Source organism: Frankliniella occidentalis, unplaced genomic scaffold (genome assembly GCF_000697945.3).
Source record: "Frankliniella occidentalis isolate FOCC.00 unplaced genomic scaffold, Focc_3.1 Scaffold120, whole genome shotgun sequence".
NCBI lineage: Eukaryota > Metazoa > Arthropoda > Insecta > Thysanoptera > Thripidae > Frankliniella > Frankliniella occidentalis.
The window spans coordinates 525,543-532,345 of NW_026267248.1; the positions used below are offsets into that span (position 1 = coordinate 525,543).

The 6,803-nt window shown below is 52.1% G+C and overlaps 1 long non-coding RNA gene across 1 annotated transcript in view; it reads left to right on the forward strand.

Annotated features, from left to right (window-relative positions):
• Window positions 1-6,803, forward strand: part of LOC113205781 (uncharacterized) — a 64,171-nt gene that overhangs the window by 1,567 nt on the left and 55,801 nt on the right. The window contains exon 2 of the long non-coding RNA XR_008011479.1: window positions 1,932-2,025. This is a non-coding gene — a long non-coding RNA (uncharacterized LOC113205781). The remainder of the gene's footprint in view (window positions 1-1,931; window positions 2,026-6,803) is intronic.

Here is a 6,803-nt window from a genome sequence, read left to right on the forward strand (position 1 = left end):
GGGGGGGGGGGGCGGCCTTGTCGAAGTCCACGCGCCTCTTTTTGTGATGGTAGTAGTCAACCCTTCAACCCAAGTCCTTCCAATACAAAAATTCACCGGGGAAAAAAGGACGCCTGCTATAGAAACTAGAAACTTGATATTACTTCCGAAGTAATTCCAGTAACTTTCCAAAGTAACATTTCTATGTTTTTACAACTCGGAGCTGCGTGAAATATGAGGACAAGAAGAAAATTCTAATAAAAAACAAAACAATAACAACAAATTAAGATCCGTCGAGATACGCCGTGCGATACACTTTTCTCCCCCTGTGCTCGCAGTCGTGCTCGACGCGTGGCTCGATGCGCCCCCGTCTATGGTGCGTACGAGCACGAGCGACAAGCGGGGGCGCAACCTTTTTCAAACCGACTGCAAACGGCGGCGGCGCGGTGTCGCGGCGGGAGCAAGGGGAAGGGGGTGTGGAGGGCACTGAGAAGAGGGCTGTCGCCCCACTAAAGGGGATTAAAGAGGCAATCTCCTTTCTCGCTCACACTCGCTCTCCGGTCCGTCGTAATTTCGTGATGAATTATTCGTATACGCCGTGCGCCCGGCCCGGCTGACAGTCCAATAAGGGGAATCCTCAGCCGTACCTGCTGCCCCCACCCGCCCTGGAGGGCCTTGCATGCCTGTGTCGACCCAGAATCCTAAATTGCGAAAAAACATTTGCGACGTGTAATTCCGATTCCATTATTTTTCTAGAGGAGCGGCGAGCTGAACCGAATCAACCGCTTTGTACCGAGAGCTTTTCACGTCCCGCGCCGTATCACATCGCGGACGGAACATCCGCGAGGCATCCACGGCGAGGGAAGGCGTCTTTCGCTGGTGGGAATGGATGAAATGGATGTTTTGGGAAACGCTGCCAGGCGAAGTTATTGGAAAAATAACGCAACTGTGAGAAAAGCTTTTGGTATATTTTGCGGCACAGCGTAATAACGGACGTTACTTTTAACCCTGATCCTCTCCGTTTCCGCACGCTGCTGCCGTGGGCCGTGAGAGAGGGGAGAGTGATCTGCCCCCGCCTCACCGGCCTCGCCCACCCCACGTCACAGCTGATTTCTTCCCCTGACTTCCCCTGCACCCCCTTCCCCTCTGCGCCGCTCGGTTTGATGAAGAAGGCCGGGGTTCTCAATCTGCAGAGGCTGGCTGGTCTCCCCACCCCCGTTGCCAACTTTGCTACACCTTGGCTCTTTCCCCTCCCTAACCCACCCCAGCCCAGCCCGTCCCACCCCACTCCACCCCGCTGCGCTAGGCCGGAACCAAACGCCAAATAGATGGGCGCGGGTCTCGTTGAGCCACATCAATATTCAGCGGCACAATCCACAATTTTATCGGATGCCTCTCTAATGCAGCAGCGGGCCAGTCGGGGCTTTGGCCGGGCTTTGGCTCCATTAGAGAGGACACGTTTAATTTGTGGCACTCGGCCGACGACGCTAGAGCGCTGCGCGCAATTTCACTTTTGCCGCGCCAAGAATCTTAATCCTGCTTTCGGCCACTGCTCTGCCCCCGGCTGCTCGGCGCTGCTGGCTCCTTTTCTGCCTCACTACTTGTCCCTCTGCTGCTTAAATAATCAGGGCGGTGGCAGCAGCAGTGGTAAAGGAACAGCCGTCCTTGGCGGGGCTTTTGAAACGAACGCGCGCGCGGTCCAGGAGCAAGAGCGGGCGGCTGGCCTGGTCTGGACACAAGAGAGCCCCCCACCCCCGCCATTCCCTCTGCCAGCCCCGCCCCTATGTAGTAGGTACTTCGAATCTCCAGAGGCAGAGACAAAAGTAAAAGGAATCAGACAACAGAAACCTCAATTTAACAACTTGCAAAAATTACAATGTTAAACAAAATTGTTCTTTTGCATCTAGAGTGTGGTGCTCCATTCCTTAAAAATGATTCTTAACTGTTCACAGGTGTAGGTGTGACAGCGTGCCAGTGAAAATGTAAAAGTGTAGTGCTCATCACATCGCCTCCACATGGATTATTTCAACCCATTGGATTACGAGGGTAAGTCAACAAACTTATTCAAATCGGGATGGTGCACACTAACTGGGATGTACTTATTCGTACGTACGCCGTACACTATCGAGCACAGTACAGTGTGCAAAACTAACGAGTTTGACACGTTAATTTGCAAATCCGCACTTTAATGTGCTCAAGTGTTGAGCTTTTCATTTATGGCCAAAACCACACAAATGACGGCGTCTTTCCGTCATCGATTTTCATTTCCTTCGCGGCGATGAAAGGCGGCGTTAATAAGTGGAGAAAAGACCTCATTACTGACCGGATGTGGTTCTCTCGGTTGATCACGAACAGAATTTGGCGGCTCGTGCCCGGCTTGGCGTTCAAGGCCGTGCGCCTCGAGGCCGACGAAGCCCCGTGAATGCCAAATACCGCCCAGCAGACTCCACCCTGCCCCCTACGCTCCCCACCCCAGCGACCTGTTTCGAGACCACCACTTCCAAGCGATCGCAATGCTTTATCGTTATTTTCATTTTCCCACCCATTTCTGTGTCGCCTTTTCAATGCCGCGCCCACCCTCCCCCTTCGTACAGCAGGCGGGGGGACAATCTGCAAGGAAATTGGAGTTTTTGCAAAGGTGGGGAAAGGGAAATGGGCGAGGGAAGCTGGAAAACGCGCGGCGCGTTCAAAAAGTCCTCATCAGCCCGCGACAAACGAACAAGTCCGAGGAATAATCTCGGCCACGCACCAGTTCGGCTTTCCGGAGCGGTTCCGATCATTTTTCTCCCGGCGGCGCGGTGGCGCCCTTTCTGTACGTCATTTGCATTCGACCCCCTGCCCCCCACCCGGGTGCTGCGCCCCCCACTCCTCGAGACCCTTAATGTCAATGTTGATACAGCGCGCGGCGCAGTCACTGTTCGTCGCTCGCGATGAAATTGAAGTCGGGAGGCTGATAGCAGCCGCATCGTAGGGCAGCGCCAAGCGCGCAGCTGGCGCACTTGACTTGCGCAACCTCGCGCAACGCGCGCAGCTCAATTTTCCTCCTCCATACATGCTGTAAAAATTTACAGACAGCTCTAAAAACTAACAAATGAAGTATTTTTTGATGATGTACCCCTATCTTTTTGAGAGTGGCCGCCACCATCCTCTCGGCTACTTTTGGAATATAATGCGGAGCACGGCGCTCCAGAGGTGCCAGCCACGCATCAGGCAAAAATATGGATGAAAAATAATGGTATGCGGCCAGTGCGGCACGTAGCCCTTTGCCTCTACCCTCCTGCTCTCTCTCTCTCTCTCTCTCTCTCTCTCTCTCTCTCTCTCTCTCTCCACCTCTGACGGCCCCCACCCCCGTCTCTTTCTCGCCGTACCGCCAAAAGCCACGCAGGCAGGCGGAGGCGCCTGGCTGGCCAGCTCCTGGATACCCGCGCCACCGCACTCTGCGCCCCTGCACGGAAAGAAGAAGAGTTATAGTCCCCCCAACGAAGCGTTAGTTGGTTTTCGGATAACAAACTGGTTTTATAGCCCCAGAAACCAACATTTAATTGAGGGAACGACGTTGTTGTTGCGAGAACGAACGCGTGGTTTACCTGCACAAAACAATTTTTTTGCTCTTTTTCGCTCTTTTAGCAACAGCCTCGCTCGCCCGACGAAATTTTGGTTGTGACATCCAAATACTGGTTTCGCGGGAAGTAAAAACAATTGGTTATCCCAAAATCAACACAAACTTTAATTGGGGGAACTAACTCTTTTTTCAGTGTGTGGGGTTCCTTCGGTCTGCCCCTCCCCGGTGGCAAGTCCTAGGGCCCAGAGGGCGACGGTAGTAGCGGCCCCTTCGATACTCGCCTTGCCGGCGCCGTGTCGTCCGGCCGCGTAAAGTTTTGTAGTATGGAAGAGAAAAGCGCAAAAGTTTAACGAGATGAAAATGCCGTGACTTTGTTGACTGAGAGTTGTTTAGTCCTCCCTCTTGGCACAGCAGTCATTATTTTGTAAGAAATGATATGAAGGGAAACCCAGATGGGAACCCCGGTGTAGATGCCTTTTTGGGGAATAGGTAACCAGGACCGCGGTCCACGCACTCATCCCTCTCGCCCGGCAGCCAGGCGCCGGAGCGAACGACCTGTCTGGCTGAATCAGTCCGGGTGGGGAGTGAGGGGCCGAGACAGAAGGCCAGAGATAGGGCAAGAAAGAGAGAAGGGCGAAAGTCTGTAGAGCTGCCTGCTACCCATTTTTGAGTGCAAAAGGAACACTACTGTACTACAATACAATGTACTAAGAGAAGTACGTATACTAGTCACAATTCTTCGATCCAAGTGTAAAAATTAAAATTCCGGTCCGTTTTTGCAATAATATTATAGTACTCGAAACAATACCATAAGGACATATTATTAAGGCACTGGGCTGTTCTTGAAATTAACCCTTCGCAATTGTTATTTTGTGTCGCTTACTCTGGTTTAGAAACTAGATTTGATAGTTTTAAACTGTAATTTTAATTAATGATTCCAAACTGTTTTGAAATTGGAGATTATTTTTTTTCCAGTGAACGAGAGTCTGGCATCATTACCTCAAACGGTCTCGTCATGCGCATGCGTGACTGGCGATACATTGCCTTGCGGTAAAGTTGGCTGACGAGTAAGCGGGTCATTGGCTTTCTTTCCCCGTGTGCCGCCCGCGTGTGACGACAAACTTTTGCGTGGAATTGCTGTGCGTACGCCGGCTGTGGGTGGCGCCGTTCAAAGGGGGGATCTCTGCCCGAGGTGTGCGTGCCGCATGCGTAAGCGCACCTCGAGCGAGGGGATTATCATATACGACCCGGTAACACGTTTCCGAACTTTTCTCTCCCTGAACCGAGCCCACAACACACGGCGCAATCGAGGAAGAGTCGTCGGCCGGAAATGGACGCGTCTCCGTCTCTCCGAAAGCGCGAATACAATACATACGTGCCGCCGTATCGATCGATACAAAAGCATAGTACACGTCACGTGGGAAACGGTCTTCTGCATCCCTGAAATGATTTGGAGCAGTGTGGAGGCAGTTTATTGATTTTTATCGTTTTGCCCATGCAAAATTGTGATGGGGTAGATACGATACTTTTTTCGACCCCGCCTTTAAAAAAAAAATTAAAAAAATGCAAATATACAACTAAAAAACGAACGCAATTAATTAATAGGCTACAGGCGCGCTTGTTTGCCAGGAGCGTCCACACCTTTGATGTGCTGTGTGCGCGGTCTCGGCCGGTCGCTCGCCCCCGCGGAGAACACCCGCCGATTGAACACAGCGAGGGAAATAATATCAAGTAAAAGGGCGAGAAGTATTCGCGGCTTTTACAAGCAATCCGTAAAGAGGGATTGAATTGAAAGAGAGACGCACGCGTCAAGCAGTATAGAGACGCAGCACTGTGAAAAATTGTCAAAGGTTTGCGCTACAATTTTGCAGAATCGTAAAATATCGCTTGTTTTAAATTTACAAAGCACTTCATTTTCACTGCGAAAAGACCGACAAGCCGGAATGGGCTGTCGCACATTTACAACATATTTTGTTAATAAAAGTTATAACAAGTGCTGTAAATTTAAGAAGATATTTTCCAAAAGCGATATCTGTACATATATCTGTAGATTTGTGCTGAAAGCATATGTGAGAGCGACGAACTTCGTGTGCAGTTTCAAAGTAGTAGGCGCAAGAGGCGGGCATCATACCGGAAAGGGACAGTTCCCGCCGGTATCTGCTCACCGTCTCCAAATTACTGGGGCGTCCCCGTCGCCAGCGACTCGAGAGAGCGGCGGAAAGATAGACAGAAGGCACACGAAGGAAGAGGAAGGAGGCCCTGACGCGCCCCTCAGAAACTTCTAGAAGCGCGCCGCCGCCCACCTCACAAACAGGCCCGCCATTACGTGTGTCCAAACTAGCGCGGCGTGGCGTGGCGTTGCGCGGCCAGGAAGGGTGTGTCTCCCCGTCGGGCTAACACATTTCAGCCCGCCCTCTCGAGAAAGGGAGAGAAATTAAGCTGTTAAGGATACACAGCGCGGGGACGGCGCACCGCGTGGGAAAGAAGTGCGATGCAGATCGATTGTGAGAAAGATAAGTAAAATAAAAACAACGAAATCTTTTGTGGATCATTTTTTATGCGAAATTCAAAAAGTTGGGATTCTTTATCTCGACAGCAGCAAACGAAGAGGAAAATTTGTCATTAAAATCCTAGGACGTCATCCAACAGCTAGCGCTCGCTGCCGCGGAGATACGGCGCGGCGTGCTGACGGTGCACGGCGCGACGCTCGCGCCACCGTATTCAACTCCACGTCGTGCCCGTGTTCCTCGCCTTCTCTGCGACTACCTGTACAGATACGAGGGAGCGAGAGAAGGTCTTGTAGAGGATGCCAGCAGCCCAGACTCACTTACCGGAAAACATTCCGCCGGGTCGCAGAGAGCTGCTTCGAGTCGCTGCGAGCAATGACAGCGCTATGGGGATCCAACGCGACCATCTCTGTACAGAACATCCCGAGGAGTTTTACCTTCTCTTTTCTCAATCCTTTCTACTCTCCCCCACCTCTCTGTCGCCCCCACCGACTTTGTTTCGTCCCCCACCTCCCCTTTCTGCTTACACACATACACAGTTTCGTCGTGGGGGACTCCCACCCATCTCCCCGAACCCCTCACTCGAAAACAAACAACGGCGTAAGAGGAGGGATTCTCCTTCTTTTCCGCTAAAAAGTTTGCCAATAAGTTTCTGGCAGCGGCGGCGCGCGCACTCGCGGAGACGGACGGCCCCTGTGTCGCGGCGGACAGTGAGCCCCCCCACCAAAGTGGACCTAGCTACCTCCCTCCTCCCC